Source organism: Gobius niger, assembly GCF_951799975.1.
Source record: "Gobius niger genome assembly, chromosome: 8".
NCBI lineage: Eukaryota > Metazoa > Chordata > Actinopteri > Gobiiformes > Gobiidae > Gobius > Gobius niger.
Genome location: NC_136859.1, coordinates 19752637 through 19770339, shown reverse-complemented (window position 1 = coordinate 19770339; position 17703 = coordinate 19752637). Strand labels below are relative to the sequence as shown.

The 17703-nt window shown below is 41.6% G+C and overlaps 2 protein-coding genes across 2 annotated transcripts in view; one reads left to right on the top strand and one right to left on the bottom strand.

The window, feature by feature from the left end:
- The window catches only part of LOC306967226 (eukaryotic translation initiation factor 3 subunit H), a 63391-nt gene that overhangs the window by 13031 nt on the left and 32657 nt on the right, over window positions 1–17703 (top strand). The gene's annotated exons all lie outside the window — the stretch shown is intronic.
- eomesb (eomesodermin homolog b) overlaps window positions 8809–17703 on the bottom strand; it is a 383568-nt gene continuing 374673 nt past the window's right edge. The window contains exon 9 of the mRNA XM_079562153.1: window positions 8809–8820. The gene's annotated coding sequence lies outside the window, so the exon portion shown is untranslated. The remainder of the gene's footprint in view (window positions 8821–17703) is intronic.

Below are 17703 nucleotides of genomic sequence, written 5' to 3'. Positions count from 1 at the left end.
GAAACAAACAACTTTAGGAGAGTTTTTTTTCCCCCGAAGTGTCCTTTTCAGTAATTAGAAGTGTTTTAGCACAGGCTTTAAAGAAAAGTGTGTGTTCTTATCTGGGCCGGGACATTTGACTTGAAGTATCTAACAGGACTAAAACCTTTCCACTTTTAACAAGACGCTTAATTAAAGCGACGGGGAACCCGACTCTTGATTTATAAACGACCTGTAGTGAGTAACTGCGTTGAATTGCGTGATTGGCATTCTCTTTTGTGTGTGTTTGTTGTTTTTGTCACTCCTGCTGCCACTGTTGGAATCTACTGCGTAAACCAATTAGCTACACAAACTTCCTATTGAAGTAAATATGAATTGGCCAGAAGATAGAGGGAAAGCGTCGCTGTGATGAAAAATCATAACGTGGCATCTGGTGAAAACCCCTCAAAAAATAAATGAGTGAAGCTCAGTTTATTTCCACAAAATTTTTGGTGCTAGTCACTGGTATCAAGGACAGCAAATGTGTTGTCAAGTATACCCAGGCCAACACTTGTAGCATGTCAAAATATCCTCATCAGTAGCAATAACAATGCCTTCTCTCTATTGACAGTTGCCCTTTTAGAGAGGTGTATCCAATGAGGTTTTAGCGTCATGTTCTCTGTTGTGTTTACATAATCGGTAAAATGATATTTATTCCTTGCATGTTTGCATCATAGGATGAATGATGCCATTGATTCTTTTCTTTCGGTGAGTAAGAGGTGCCTCAGGGGCTGCATAGTGATTCCTTTAAAGCAGAGAGTGGAGATGTGTATCCATTATTTTTCTTTGTCTTTTGCATGAGAGTGCTCTGAAGTGCTTTGCAAAGAGAGACTAATCCTGTCTAGTTTGTGTTACAGAAGACTATAGGTGTATAATGAATGACAATAGGGTTAGGGTTAAGCTAACCCCTACTCTAATACTAAGACTTTGAGTTAGGGCCCGACTGATTTGGATTTTTGGGGTCTAATACCCGTTTGAAGAGGGTTAGCATGGCCGATAGCCGTTATACAGGCCGATATTTTAAGTAATTTAATTTGATGTAAATTTTTTAACGTTTGTTATTGTAGTAAAAGTTTCAATCATAGAAATATATATACAAGTATATGTAATAGAGGTCGACTGATGTGGATTTTTCTAAGGCCGATTATTGGGGATTTTGATTGGCCGATATATAAGATATGCTCCGCTGATATTTTTGACCAAATTTTAACATTTCTGGTCAATAATCCTGTGTATGATGCTTCTAAATGTGTCATTTTTGAACTGTGACAGCAGGGGGTGCCATTTATTGATGTTTAGTAGGTACTTCAGAGGGAGTTTGTTTGAAAAACAAAAATCAGTAGATTCCAAAACAAAAAGGGTAAGTCTCCATCTGTTCTGGTTCTAAAATTATACGCAAAAGACTACAATAAATAAATAAATTAAATAGGTATACAAACTTGTGACTGATTTGCACCGCTATGTTTCTCTGCTCCCCTGAGGCCAAAGAAGTTGTGGGAGGGTGCATTTTAAAGCGCTGTCTGAACTCTTTCTGGTGCAAAAACGGGTCTCTATCACTTTTGGTTTCTGAGATATCAGCTGACATTGAAAATACCTTAAGAACGACCCGCTATATCAGCCGGCCAATATATCAAACCTATTCCTACAAGGAATAGGATCTTAAAATGAACTGTTGCCAGACATTATTGCCTCATTAGTCGTTGTGATTGTGTTTTGTTTGGGTTGCTGTTTTAACTTTAACCTTTCTTTATTGCAGTCATGTTTTGTGCTGAGTTGGTGAAGAATTGGTGAATATTTCTGCTTTGCTTTCTAATTGTGTTCTTTGGAAACTACACTTTGTCATGTATCCAGTTTGCCCCTTCATCATTGTCATGAGTCTGTATTGGCTTTCTTCATTTTCCTAGACCTACTTGCGTCTGGTGCAGAAGTTTTCATTATTTATATTCCAGACACATTTTGTGATATCAAAGAAAGCACATTTACAATGGAGACAGTCTGGCTCAAGAAGGAGCTTTTGTGCTGCCTTGTATTATTTTGGTAAGGGACGTACTCATAAACCCAAAAGAACATTACGTGTATTTTGAAGATTTCTGTGGCTGAATGAGTAATCGCAATCAAAACAAAAACGATCTGAATTTTTGCAAAATAGCACAGACTGTAATTAGTTGGGTAACCGGTCTCCTGAAAATAACTAAATATTAGTCTCCTTTGGTCTCAGCCAGGGGTGGGCAATTCATGTTCATAAGGGGCCACATGAGAAGCCTGAATGGAGTCAGAGTCGCACCAACAATAACTCTAACTTTAGAAATAAAATAATGATTTCTTATTTATTGCTTTATTTGGTGCCAGACAGTACATCTTAATGAACATGGGTCTCATGCATGTAAACACGCCACACCGTATTGTGCTAATTTCCATCCATCGTCCACACTCACTTTCTCAAACACACTCTCATTCTTCCTGGCCTATTGTACATGTTTTTAGTGTTAGGGGAAACTGGAGTACCTAGAGGAATTCTACGCAGATGAGAACATGCAAACTTCGCACAGAACGGCCCCGTCCAGGTGGGAGTCAAACCCGGGACTTTCTAGTTGTGAAGCACAAGTGCTAACAGCTGCGCTACTGTGCCGTACCGTGCTGATCCAGGTTTACATGATCAAATGTAAATGCAAACCAGGCCAATAAACTCAGCGGTAAATGACAGTGACACTGCACTGGGAAGCGCGCACGTGTGTGCATCATTATTTAGGCCTATTCAACTTCAGCCGCTCTCATATTCGTTAACTTTTACCATCGCACAGAAAGCACTTCTGTGCTTCTCTTCACATTTCAAGCGGAGTTTGTGAGAAATGTGAAGGAGTCAAAGGGGAAAGGAAGCGATGCACTTAATTAGTAAGACATTATTTTATTCACTTTGCAAATACATCCACAACGACAGTCCCTTGCCTTTGAGTCGCTGCTTAGCCCCATTTAAACTTGAAATGCAGATAAACATGCTGTCCACCTCCATGTTCTGTTAGGAATCCTGCCTCAGCGACAGCGAATCCTCCACACAGACTTTCAAAACACGATGCATGTGGTCCTTATGCAGAGCCTGAGTGCGCTCTGGGATGGGATCGTCACGGCACCAACACTCTGCTACTCAACGGGTGCGATTGCGGCGCGAATGCGTTGTGAATAAGTCACGAATGCGCCTTCAAAGTGCCTTTAGAAAATGCCAGGCCAGGGTTTGCCCAGGTCTGGTCTACGTAGAACCTGGTAACCACAGATGGTGCTATCTTCCATCTAGTGCAGGTCTTCACCAAAGCGTTCAGCCACAAGCTTTCTATAACTGCTTGCATATTGATTTATAGTCATATCATGGTTTAGGAATGTTTCATAAAAAAAAAAATGATTTCCCAAGTTTAGATAAAATAGTGGGAGCCAAAAAGCAAGACAAACTAATCAAGGCCAATCACATCAGTATTTTTCTGCTGTAGGTTCCAGCAAGGTTAGTTCTTTGTTTCCTGAGCAGTAATCGTCGTCAGTGGCAGACGTTTCCACAGCGGGTTAATTGAAGTCAAGGGGATTAAAAATGCTTCCTCCAAGAAATGTGCCTCTGCACTCCTCCTTATGCCTACCCGCGTTTATGTATTTTGAAACTTGGCCTACTCGTATTCTGATAAGGTCTTTCTCTGGGTCAGCTCTTCAATAGATCACTCCACATGCCCCAAATGAGAAATTGATTCCCTCCATTTTGCCTTGCTCTCTCCTATTAAGCCTAATTAAAAATCACTCGTCAGCCACCCTTAAAGGTACATGTACAAATACGGCTGCCGCGGTGAAGGAATTTACCTGCGGTTGATATTACGAGCCTCAATACCGCGGTTTGCGGTGAAGTGTGGTTAAGCTCATTAGTTTATATAAGCTAATGCATAAAAATTGGGGGAGTAATATTCATAAGAAAACAGCAGCAAGGGGACGTTGCAGGAGCCTTGGCAAATTACAGTAAGAGGTGCGGCAATTTTCACCATTATTCTTGCTTACTATGATTCCTAAATGCTTATGCACTATTGTGGCAATTTATAGGTCATAATAAGGTTAACAGTTCCTATGCTATGATGCCGATTGGAGACGCGCTCTTCCTGTCTCTCATGCGCTGTTCAAAGATTGGTATTGAGGGGACTTTCGCGCCCCGTGAGTGACGCAGCTCGTGAACAACAACTGATGCAAATAAGCGTATCTGATTGCACGGGATCGTTGTCATTTTCCTGATGCCGCACTGGGGGCGGGGTTCAAGACTGGTCCCCCTCTGTATAAAAAAATATAGAGGGGAATCATTCTGGTCTCACCAGGCTAGAAGACAACGCTGTTTGTCAGTCCTGAACTTGTACAGATCCAACTCGAAACACGCAAAAAGTAGCCATAACTTACATCCTCATAGTTAATCTCATCTGAAGTTGAAATTCAGCTATTTATTTACATCTTTGACTCTGCCAAAAGAGAAAGTCCAAAAGTGCTGTAAGCTAATTTTGCGTCTTTCCCATAGCGTCACATACCGTATGTGACGTTATGGGAAATTGTCAAAAATGCAGAAAGAAATAGACCCACATTAGTCAAAATCTTAGATAGCGTTGTAAAATACACACTATTAGAGTATGTTTATATTTTATTCTTATTTTTGTCATCTCTGTTGGAGATTGTTTTGCTCATGACTCCAGGCCTGTTGTTGCCTTCTGAACCTCTCAGCATCCCAGCGTCTGCGTTCACAGACAGCTCTCCTCTCGTCTTTCTGCACTGAGCCAATCGACAAAAGCAATTTTTTTTCTCCTCAATTCGACCAAAACTTAGGGGAGGTTAGCCGTGCGCACGGGGCTGCGGGTGCAGCAGGAGAGAGCGGCTTTGAACCATCGACTGTCATGAACCAAGTCAGACACAAATGTAGGACATGTTTCAGTGACTTAGTGGAAGTTTAACTGTGCGTGTCTGTAAATGAAACGGCCAACAAAGTTGTGACCACACGTCTTTGCCTTCCCCAGGTTGTAAAGTAGCAGATTGGTGTTAATTTATTATGGAAAAGCTAGTGACAGGTGCATTTTCCTGTGTAGACTCCAATCTCAGACCTCCCGTCCAGTGTCTCTCAAAATGTCAATAAAAACACATGCTGGTGATCGCGGTTGCTAAAGATTTAATGTAATTTCACTGCCCCTACCGCGGTGTGCGATAAATGTGATTATCGCGGCAGCCCTACCTACAAACACTTGATGGTAGATGGTATTGTAGTGAAAGGTTGTCGGGAATATGCAGTGTTAAATTTTATTACAAGGTATGAGACTTTTGGAGCAATATCAAATTAAAATTGTTCTGACAAGGAATGCCATTTAAATGTATGTTTTCCAAGAAAACCTACATACATTACAGTGCACTTTCATGGGAGCTCAAAATATCAAACGACTGAAATATAAACTGCTATATACAAATGCAAGAATCACATTGATTTGATTTTGTACAGGCCTCAACTAAACAGGGATACCGCGTTATACGAAGACAGGATATTTAGTTTGGGATTAACTATACCTAAATAATTGCAGTCTTTGCGATTTGGTAATTCCAACAATTAATTCAGATTATTTTGCAATGAATCTTCCAGCCTTATTCCCGGCCGACTTGAAAATAAGAAATAAATCCACACTCTCATTGTGTTTGCCGCTTGTGTTTCCAGTCTCTCACCTTTTCTCTTTTCCCATCTTTATCTCTCTATCTAAGCTTCCCGAGGTTGGCTGCAGCGGAGATCTGAGGCGGGCTGTTAGCAGCTAGCCGCGCTCTGTCTGCTTTTGAATGCGCAGCCCGAGTAATAAATCAAGAGTGTGGGTCCCCCGGGTGCCGTCACCAGCGCCATCAGTTCCACTGTTTTATTCATCCGCTCCTTTGTCTCATCACGACTCTGGCCCACATTAAGTTTTGTGTGTGGCGGGGGCTGCTGCGTAAAAGAAGGGTCAGAATGCATTACCGGCGACGGCTGCTAATCCAGGTGGGCTGCAGGGACTAACAGGGGGAGGGTGAGAGGTAGCAGGAACAGCAGGAGCGATGTGACAGACTAGAAAAATGAAAGGCCCGGGATAGCTAGGAATGAGGAGGGGAAAAAGGGAAGCGCAGACCAGAAGGACAGGAGATGATGGAGCAGAGGAGAAGTTATGAGTGAATATGAGAGCAACCAAGCAAAAGATTAAGAGTTAGAAGAGCAGAGGGGAAACAGCACAAGATGGACAGCTAAAGTAAACCGTTGTGAGGGAGACGCCCAGGCACAGAAACCGTTAACCAAACAGAGAGGAGTCCAGTCAGCATTATAGTGTTAACGCGAATGAGGAAAGCAACTGTGGAGGCTGATGTGGCCAAATATGACTCTACAAAAAGTCGGTGTTGCAAGAAAAGACCAAGGATTGATCCTTCCAGAGTCGGCACAATATATTGATGAATTAGCTGCAATCTTCCTAATATCAGAATAATTTTTACTCAAATTGCATCCGATTGATTTTTAGTGGGGTGGAATGTGCTGTTTTGAAATGGTTTAGTGGAGTATTGTAATATTGTTGTTGCAATATTCAAGAAATTACAGCTGCCCACACGGAGCCACTCAAATATTAACTCGAGGCAGACTACAAATTTGTATGAAACAAATGGATAAATAAAGCTTTTAATTTTCATTGTTGCCAATGCAACATAGAATAAACCCAGCAACACCATCTTAAATAGCTGCAACTAAGGGCAGACTATCCAATTGTAAAGTATTGACAAACCAATAGTACTAAAATTAAACAATAAGCAAATCAATATTAAAAGAAGAGAAAAAACAAAATGACCATTGACATATCTTTCTTTGCAAAGGCAACACAACACGATCTGGTGCTGCCGTACATAACCTGAATAATTAGTTTCTGCTCTACGGGGGCAGATATTGTAAGCCTGAATTCTTTTCTCACACACACACCATGGAATTGTTAGTGACCAATATAGCTCAATCTGGACACTGGTCCAAAGCACAAATGGAGAGGTTTGCGTCAGAAAGGGCATCTGCCGAAAAAAAGCTGTGCCAAATAGATATGCAAATCAGGGTGAGCAAGGATGATTAGCTGCAGAGAATGCTGATAAAAATGAAAGAGCAAAACAGACAAACATGTTAGCTTCGCCATTTTCTGTTAACTCTTTTTTTATTTTTTTTATTTCCAGAGATAACAATTATTGGTGCAACACATGCGCAACACTGGTGGTTATTTGTGGCGGTTGGTAAAGTAAACGGATAAAATCTCAGGCTTATGATGGCTTCCACATTTCTCCTGTCACTCAGTCTGACATCCACAAAGTCGAGTTTCAGAAAAGCGAGTCCGTGCCAGCCGCTGCCTGATTCACTTCCTTCCTGTGAGTCTGATTTGTCATTTCAGTTGTCAATCATCCTTTTTATTTCGGGTCCTACAGGTGGACAAACCCGCACAGAAACATTTCTATACGTTGTGACTCCTGGCACACAGCGACAGGGTTATTGTTGGCCTTGAAATCTATCTTTTGTGTTTTGAATTCAATTGTTCTAGTTTCATCAACCTGGAAGTCGCATGTGTCACCGTTCATGGCAGTTCTCACCGTAGTATATTCTTGCAGTGGCAATCTTTTGATAAGTTTTATTTTGATTTTCTCCTTGCGTTCCTCTTCTTTCTATGCATTCCCTTTGTACTCCCTTGTTTCAGACTAGATGTAAAGGTGCCCTGGCATGTGCATCAAGTGGATTCTCTTCCCTTTTCCGTCTCTGCAAAACCGAACTGGCACGGAGCACATGTGAGCAAACAAGCAGGCACACATCATTTCCCTCTCCATCATCTCCCCATTCACTCTATGAAAACAAAGCCGAGTGACAAGCGGCCCTGTCAACAGTGCATATGGTGAAGTAGTCCAACCACAGCAGCTGCCTCGCTTTGCGCCCGCCGCCCTCCTTCCCCGCGTTCGCTTGTGCGGCTGTCCGCGTCCCGGGCTCTTGTGTTTTCATGTGGACGCACGTGTCCGCCAGACAGCTCCATGCAGCCCTTGGTTAACTAAGATTAATTGCACCTAATCCACTGTGCCAGGTGGAACGCGGAGCATAGTGGGCACGCTCAAACAAACAGTGACGCTCTCGACAAAAAGGCACACACACATTCCCATTATAGCCGTGCTGCTGAAAATTAGCCCTGTGCCTCTCCTGACACCGCGGCCCGGACCACAACTCGATACCACCATTTACTTCCCGACAAGTCCCACATTCATCACCGCTCCCTTCCGCCGATAGACAAAACGCACGGAGCCGCGAACTGCCGTGACACGAGGACGATATCTGCTGCTTTACATCTGCAGCATCTGACCTTGACTACACAAGATATTGTTCTTGGATTTCTTTAGAATCAATGGCACGGAGAGACTGAAGAAGCATCTTGAAGCTTGTAATGGTAGTACATGGGAAAACTAAAGACAAACGTATAACAAACGTATTTATGTAGAAATGGGGTTATAAAGCACGTGATACATATGTGGCACTAAAGAGGTTTTTAACAATTTTCAAGAAGAACCTTCAAACGTTTGTGAAAGTTGTGCCTCCTTGCCTGTTCTCATTAAGCTTCATTTTACTTTGGATTGAGTTTAATTTAGTTTCACTTGGCAAATGCAAAATCAAACCCAAGTCAGTTTGTTATCCAACTATCTAGATTTCTCTCACCCGGCTGGTAGCAGCGATCCGGCGTGTACTGCAGTCTTGTATTTATTCATGCTAACTAAACCTTTCGCATCGCACGGCTTCTCATCCTTTCTCCACATATTGACCCCTGAAAATCAATAGTGATGTCAGAACTGAGCTTTGCCTTGTTGTACAGAGCTTTCTCCCTCTTAGAGACACAGCCGTGTGTATTATGTGGGCCATTTAATGTGCTTGGCCAGCAAATTAAATTCAGAGATGAGAAAAGCTAGTCTTAAGCCTTTTTCTTAAAAGAGTTTAAGGGACTGTTCTATTTGGGTAATTGATAGCTTGTTAACACGGACGCTGCTCTTGTCTTATAAAAGCTCATTTTAATTCCCTGCTTAGAATATCTTGAAGCGGGCTGTTTATTATCAGCTGCGTTAAGTGGTGCCTCAAAGCGACCATCACACTCTTAACCCGCAAGATGCTTACCCGGCCTCTTCACGCCCAGTTAATGCCCAGGGATCACTATTTCAAACTGGGCATTATATGCAAACATTTTGCTGCTCTTTCATACATGTTCAGTATGATTAATCAGCAAGTGAATTTAAAGGATCTATATCATGCTATTTTAGCCATTCCAAAGTTAAGTATAGGCATTTATATGATATATTGTACCTCTACCACTATGGAGCACTCGTTTTTGTGATAAATATAAGTGTTTTCTGGAGACACAACGCTTCAATTCAGTTAGCCCCGCCCCCTCTCTCCGCTCATACAACTTTACCGTAATATAAATAAACAGACGTCACGTGGGGAAACTGCATATGGCCTATAAGTGAAGTTACTTCACGATGCAGTTTTACGGAGTTGACATCTGCAACACAGCTTCATAAATGGCTAACACACAAGCTAACACGCGCTTGGATTGACTCACCGCTCTGGTCCATCGCTGTTTACATTATGGGACTCGCGTTGGTTACAAAATTTAATCCACTTTGATTGAGGTGAAGGTTCACCAAACATCCATCAGAGACAGTCACAGAAAAACACTATTTTGCTGATAGTCGCTGAATCCCGGAGAAAAAAACAGCTTCTGAGGAGTGGTCTCTTCTTGAAAAAGGTTGAATAAACTCCCGTCCTCGTAGCCAAACGCGCTTCTTTTTCTCCGTGACATGATCGTTAGGTAAGAATAAAGAACAGGTGTGTCCAGAGTAGGTGACAACGAGCTCCATCTTCACAGCTGCAGCGCAAACATGACTGATCTGTTCAGACGCTGATCCTGAGACGGGATGTGTTTGTTTAGGCTTCAGCTGACCTGGAAGCACCTCGGGCACGTCCTTTTTTATTTTTTTTTAATTATTATTATTTTTTTCATTTTTTTCTCTTTGTTTCTCTCTTACGACAGAAATAATGAAAAAGCTATTCTACAAATTAAAATCAGGCTGCAAGACATTGCATTACAGACGCCGAGCACTTCCGTTCCGCTGTGACGTCCCAACGGAGCAGGTCAGTCGTTCACCAGGAGAGGGAGGAGCAGCTGCTCAGAGAGCAGGATTCAGGAGGGTTACTGAGAGCTGCGTGAATGAAGCCACAAACCACTCTGGGGGTGTTTTTGATAAGGAAATAGCATAACAACATGGCTAAAAGCTCTAAAAAGTCGATTTTGCATGATATAGGACCTTTAATGTAATTTATTGCCCTGGTTTATTTAGTTCTTCAGTACATTTTGTTAACATACTGAATGTATAATGAAAGGTTCTTCCTCAAACATCGGAATTGACTTTCTCAAGTCTCTGGTTCAGCTTTAGTGTATAGCCAAGTCGAGGATGCTTGTCTGAATTGGAAATGGGTAAAAAGAAAATTGTGACACAGCTACAGTCTGAGCTCTATTTCAGCCTTCTGCTTTTGGGCTCCCCACACTGTGAATCTTGCATTGATACAGTGTGTGCTCTGTAAATAATGCAACTGCTTCAATAAAATGAAACAAAATGAAATGAAGACATAATATTGATATTTATGTTCGATATCAATCACGTAATACATGTAATCAGACTTTACTGCTTCTTGGTTCAGATAATGCCTTCACATACTCATTTAGTTTTCTAAAAATGCTTTAAACGGAGTTGCACATTTTTCTTGCTGCGTTGTTTGGACTTTGTATCTCGATCAATAGCCCATTAATGCTCGTCATTCTAATCCTCCCTTTATATTCAGGCAAGGGGTGGACAATTTCGGTGGGCATTTTCATGGGAGGTGTGGTTGGACAGTCCTTTTTTAATGGCCCTGCAATTCTAGCTCAACATTCTCTGTCATCTTCTACGCCACTGCTGTTGATTGATTTTCACTGCATTATTACGGGGAGTATTCTACATTTTTATGGCGACACAATCAAGACCCTTAAAGTTAATATCAGCCGATCAAATAACTTAAACTTGTAACTCTGATTTGGTTTGTTCAAGTTACATACTTTTCTTTAGCTTCTTTTTGCAAGGTAATCCCTTTTTGTAAAGATATACTTTTCAGGCCATTGCCACATCGCTTGTCAAGGTGTTGTCTAAAATGTGTAGCGACGCACAGATTTGACCACGCTCTCATTCAGCGCTGCATATGTCCACATCACCCCAGACGCACTGAGATGTTGTGGCCCGCAGCAGCGAGCAAGGTCCAACAAAGTTCACCTCTGGTGTCACAGAGTGTTAGCGTATAGACGATCTGTCCGACTCCGAGCGGAGGCACACGCATATATAATGTCTGCTTGATTATGATTCCCAACATTATGACCCAAGGTGAACAATGCTGCCAGATAAACACCCCCCATCCCAAACACTGGCTTTAGACAGTGAATACAGAGTACGGTATCCTCGGAGCACACCAGCAGCTGCATACTTCCTCTGTATCATAACTCTATACACATTTCACTCTTGCTAGGTAATGGGCTGTATGTGAAAAATGTGAAAATATCATTCACATAGTTATAAATATGTTGGTGTTTTAGTATCGTTAACCAAACTGGACACTGCCAAACTTCTTTAAATTGAGGTGGGGCTGGATAATATGACAAAATGTTAAAGATATATACCACTGTTTTTCCATACAGATTTATGTTCTTACTTGAGCTTAGACGAGTTGATGCGTACCTGTCACGCAAAAAGACCAAAGATGTTGTTAGCATTTAGCCTCTCCCAGCCTATTCCTATAGCTCCAAACTGGGGTGAAGTTGGAAGCGACCAAGTTCTTCCACATTTTCACTATTTAAATACAGTTATGTGAAAAGTCACACGATCGAAGTATAGTTACACAAAATTAAACATGTCGATTTTCTAAGCGGATAAAAACGGGTACTATATTGTAATATCCGACGCCCGCGCAGTAAAGTCGAAGTGCTCCTTATTATGCCTGACAATATAATACCTCTTTTTATCGGCTTATCGACATGTTTAATTTGGTTGGTCGCTTCTAACTTCCCCGTTTGGAGCTATAGGAATATACTGGGAGAGGCTAATTGCTAACAACGTCTTTGGTCTATCTGGGCGCACACACAAAGACCAGACAGGTACGCATCAACTCGTCAAAGCTCAGGTAAGAACATATCTCAGTAAAGATGGTGGCATATTCCTTTAACGTCACTTTATCAATGTGCTTGTAACTAGCCTTTTATTTGCTGTAGTTCCAAGTTTGTTTTGAATAGAAATGTCCGGATAACACGTCCAAAACAACAGTTATTTTTGTAAATTTTCCAGTGGAAACCGGACCATGCCTCTGCTCGAGCCTCATCTAAAAGCTGTCCCACAGTCCACTATCCCCTCCTCTTTTGATCATGACGTACCGTTCTTCAGCCCATCTCAGCACTCGTCTGTCCATTTCCATCCACTTCTGTCTCTTGTACAGTCTGTGCTTATACACTGAGAGTATTGGCCTCTGTTACACATGCCCACTATCCAATGTCCTATCGCTGTCACAAACACACACGCAGAGTCAAGCAGCGCCGGGGGAATGGGCAGACTCATTCCCTGTCTGGCCTCGGGACCAGATTGATTGATCAGCGAGTCGGCAGGAGCAGCAGAAATGAGCGAGGAATAGCAAGTAGCGGCGCATGCTCCCACTTCCGTACCTTGATGGCATTGTTAAATTGGCTATTTGCCGGCTTATGTCCATCGGATATTACAGTCTTGCAAACATTCGGTCGTAGAAGATTTTTTTTTCTTGATACAAATGTCAGACCTCCTGACAAAGTGCACCCGGGTACAGTTTAATAATCTTTTCTGTTTTAAAAAAAAGTAAAAGGTTGAATTTGTGCACAATATTGCCAGAGTATAACGAGCCTCTTGGAAAACTTGCTTTCTTTTTATAATTCTTATTATTCTGATGCAATAAAAACACACACAAATGTAATTTTTTTTATTGTCTAGATTTTGTCATAATTAAAACTGAAGGGAAGTAAGGCTAGGCAAACAGGATTGTAAGGGCTGCAAAGCATCTAATATGGTGAATTGTGGTTCACTGTTAGAATAAATGAGGTTTTATCACTAATAATTGTTATCAAACCAATGAATATTTGTTGATAAAAGAAACTTCTAGGTTTGGAAAATTGCCTCCAACAAGTCTTCAGGCTGCAGTTTTAGCTTCACGGGGTTAAAATTCTGCAAAAATCAAATTTTCATGCTTTTTGCTTAAAAAACATAATTGAAAAAATAATCACAGTGCTAATTAATTTGCAAAAATAATCAGATTCAGCTCTAATGAGTTGAGAAATACAAGACTGTTGATTGATTGTTTGATTAAATGTCGCCTGTCAGCTGTAGTATCATTCAACTTACAATGCACTTAGTCAACAAATGTGGATACAGACATCCCAAGAATGTTTTCTGCATTGTGCTTTTTAAATATAATCTTTCTGTCGCTGTTGGTTTCCTCTCTCGTCCAGCTTTAACACCACCGCCGCTCTCCTGTGTTTTGCCGCCGCGCTCCAGCCCACAGTCTCACTCTCACGACAGGGGGATTGCTCTGTCGCCTCTATCTCTCAGGTGGTGTTCTTGGTTTATGAACAAACAAGCCGGTGATCCGATGGCATGTCCACGGCTCAGAGGATCCCCTTAGATGTGTGAGTGGAGGAGATATTCGCCACAGTCCAGCCCTCTCTCCTCTCACTCAGCCCATCCGACTTCCGTTTGGCTATGGGCTCCGTCTCCACTATCTACCACTTTGTGTGTAGGGGGTTGTTTTGGTGTAATGCTATCTGCCCTCTGGAGTCGGGCTGATTCCTTATTTGGAACGAGAATAATTTCATTGTGCTTGATAATGTTTACTGTTTATTTTTCGTCTCCTCATGCAGTGAATTGCACCAAAACTGTGGCACAGATTGAGATGTCCACCGTATTTGCTACATTCTTGTTTGTGTGAAGGACAAGGGCATAACATTCTTAGGCTGTGACCCCGTAAATGGCCTTGAAAACAAACAAAATATGCGCCGGCCCAAATCACCAAAGCTACATTTCTGCCAGTTTTTCTGTTTCTTTCCTTCATGCCTTGTTGCTCCACGATCTTCCGTCTGTGTGCATCCTGTGTGGACTCCTTATCGCTTGTTTGCACTGTCGGCTCATTTGACCCAGCATCACGGGGGAAGTACTGTGTTGTAAATGGCTTGCATTTATGTGCAGCCCTTTTGTCCTTTTGCTATTTTCCAAGTTTATAAGATTTTCTTTCTTTTCATCCACAAGTCTGTCTCTATTCACCTCATGTTATTTGAAATGGACAGAAATAGCTTGAATGAAGTGATTTAGACGAGGCGACTCAAGGACTTTTGTGCACCTTTCTAAGATGCTGAATTCTGTGTATTTTAATTCCTTGCGGGTTAGCTGGAATATGAAACTACTATAGTACACTGAATCTATAGTAGTTTTATTTCAAGATGCTTTTAGTTGCAAATGATACTTTCTTTCATTGCCATACCTGGAAGCAACTTTTTGAGACATCTTATTGGTGTCTTCATGATGAAATGCCCTGACGTTCTCTAGCACACTAACAACAAAAGGCAGTGTGTGTTTTTTAAAAGTGCCCTTTTATTGAATAAGACCTTCGAGCAAACTGATTGGTTTCTTTGCCCGACTTGTCAATCTTTACGGCTTCCAGCTAGTGCTTCAGAGACGGATCGTTTTGTGCACAATTTCCCTGCTAATGATAAGGCTCTGTAGCTCGTCCGCATATCAATGGCATTGGAGAGGTAAGTACAACACTGATTGACATACAGTGTGTGAACATGGATTCAATAGAGTTGTGTATTTTCCTTTGAGGAATGTGTACATGAAGTGCGCTGCCAGCCCGCCTCTGGGCAACTACACACAGTCAGTCTGTCACTGGCGTTGGCTCTCATTGTGTGTGTTTTTTTTTTTTTTTTGGTCCACTTGCATGTTAAAATGTCCATGCTGCTGATTTCCGGACTTTCCAACAGCTCATCATTAGAGTGTAGTTTTCTTACCTTTATTTTCTTGATGTGCCATCATTTGAAAACAGGAACACTCTGGGGTTACCTTTTAAAGTCAAACCACTTCTTTTTCTCTGATTCTCGGATCTGTCAAGTATAACAATACAAATTTGAATTTGGTAATGCCACTACGGGATGAGCATTACGTTCAAACTTTTTTGTGTGCCGGGTCAGGGTGATATGGCCTAAAATCTTAAAAAGAAATATCACGATAACAATATATTTGAAGATGTAATTGACAATAGACAAAATACTATTGGTAAGATTAATTCAGTGATATATATATTTTTTTTTAACGGCATACTAATTTCCTCGCAAATATGATCTACTCAAGCAGTTTACATCCTTCATTTCATTTCATTTTACTTTTTACACACCTGTCCCCGTGTTCTAGAGTCAGTGTTTATTCGGCTCTGATGGAGCTGAGTGTAACATAAATCATGTCCACAACTATATCAAAAAATTAGATCGTGATTTTACCTTTTTATCATTGGGCACCAACACAAAAGCTGGTTTAGTCTTTAAACATATAAACAGACCAAGTAGTTACTGTAAGTGACGTGTGCACCTTCACTAATGACTATTGAAGGAACAGGCCACCGTTTTTACATACTGAAATGTTCTTACCTGAGCTTAGACAAGTTGATCCGTACCTGTCTGGTCTTTGTGCCCGTGGAAGAGCGTGGTCGCTTCCAACTTCACCCCTGTTTGGGGCTATAGGAATATGCTGGGAGAGGCCAAATGCTAACAACATCTTTGGCCGTTTTGCGTGGCTGAGGGCACACAGTTCTTTCATACTGTGATATGTTCTTACCTGAGCTTAGACGAGTTGATGCCTACCTGTCTGGTCTTTGTGCGTGCCCATGAAAAAGCTTGGTAGCTTCCAACGTCCCCCCTGTTTGGAGCTATAGGATTACATTGGGAGAGGGATAGGCACGCACAAAGACCAGACAGGTACACATGATCAACTCGTCTAAGCTCAGGCAAGAACATGTCTCAGTACGGAAAAATGGTGGCCTGTTCCTTTTAAAGTGAGTTGGAATATATATTTGCCACAGAAAAGTCATTAATTTGTCTCAAACACTGCATTAATAAACCTGGTAGTAATTTAGTCCATTAGGTAAACCATCTGAAACATTTTGAAGCAACCCGTTTCATGAATAATTCATTCTTGACCTGTGCCTTGTTTGTCTTTTTGTGTACGAGAGCATGCCCCGTTATTGCTCTACATTCTGAATTCCCTTTACAGAGATGGCCGGTTTTTACCCATTGCCCTCTGCATTGTTCAGTCCACCCTGTCAGCTTTCCTTTGTCTCACTGACTGCGTCACTCACCAAATAAAAGGCGAGATTAAACGGGTAGATTAGAATGCTCAGTCCTCCCTGAAAGAAAGAAAAAAAAGGTGAAACGAGCTATTTTTATTTGCCTGTCCTCTGCCTTTGCACCATTCCCCGCGCCCGCCCAGATGTGTTTTTTAATTCCAAAAGATGCTCTGGTAAGTGCTGCCCTCCTTCCCACGCTGTACTCCCTCTTCAGTCGAATGTTTAATTGTTGGTGCATCATTGGCTTTTGTTTTGTTTGTGCTGCAGAAGCTGTGAAGCAAACGGCAACGAGGAAAAATGTGTTGGTCTTTTGGGCGTTTTGTATTTTTTTCCCATCGATTTTGCCGCATTACAAAAGTTTTCACATTTTATAGATCAGTAAGTGCATTTATAGTTTAGTTATAAAGGTGTTCATTAACATTATGAACTTTTAGTTGTTTATCTCCTTGAATTTAACACTTGAGAGTTTTATAATGTGAAATTATTGCACATAAATAGTAGCAAAGTTGTTGTGTTTTCATCCAGACTTTAAAAAATAAATAAAAAATATTCTAGAGCAGCACTGATTATGAGACTTACCTGACCATGGCCTTGGCTTTGCCTTTCCCCTGATTTTACATTAAATGCTTCTTGAATGAACCTAGGCTATATGACTACTTTACAAATACTTAACTGGTTTACACTGGCAAAATTGCAGTTATACGGACTTCAGAGCAAGTACAGACTTCTTTGTTCCATTTGGCTTTACTCGCCATTATTGCTTTTTTATTTTCACTCCTTCCCTTCATCTTTTTGCCACCACAGCCATGGCCCGATTCAGTTTGTTCTCGTTAACAGCCGCAGCAGTACAAGGATGTGCTATACAGGCCGGGGTCTTGGGGGCCACAGCTGCCCAATATGGCCCTGATTTATCGGGCTCCCCATAGGTGGACTGCACAAAGCCGCTGTTTTGCTCACTTGTTTGTGCCGTTACTTACAGCTGACGAGGCAGGGCTTGTGTGTATTCACTGCCATGTGTCCTTAGGTGGTGTCTGGTGTAATGAAATGGCTCTCCTGCTAATGCATCTGGCCTTGTGTCCTGTAGCCGAGCCCTGTCGCCGTATTAATCCAGTCATTTTTTTTTTTTCTTCTCTCCTCTGGGGATGGGTTTGCTAAAATAATGAAGGGACAGCTCTTGGTCTCGGCTGAACTATATCTGATAAAAT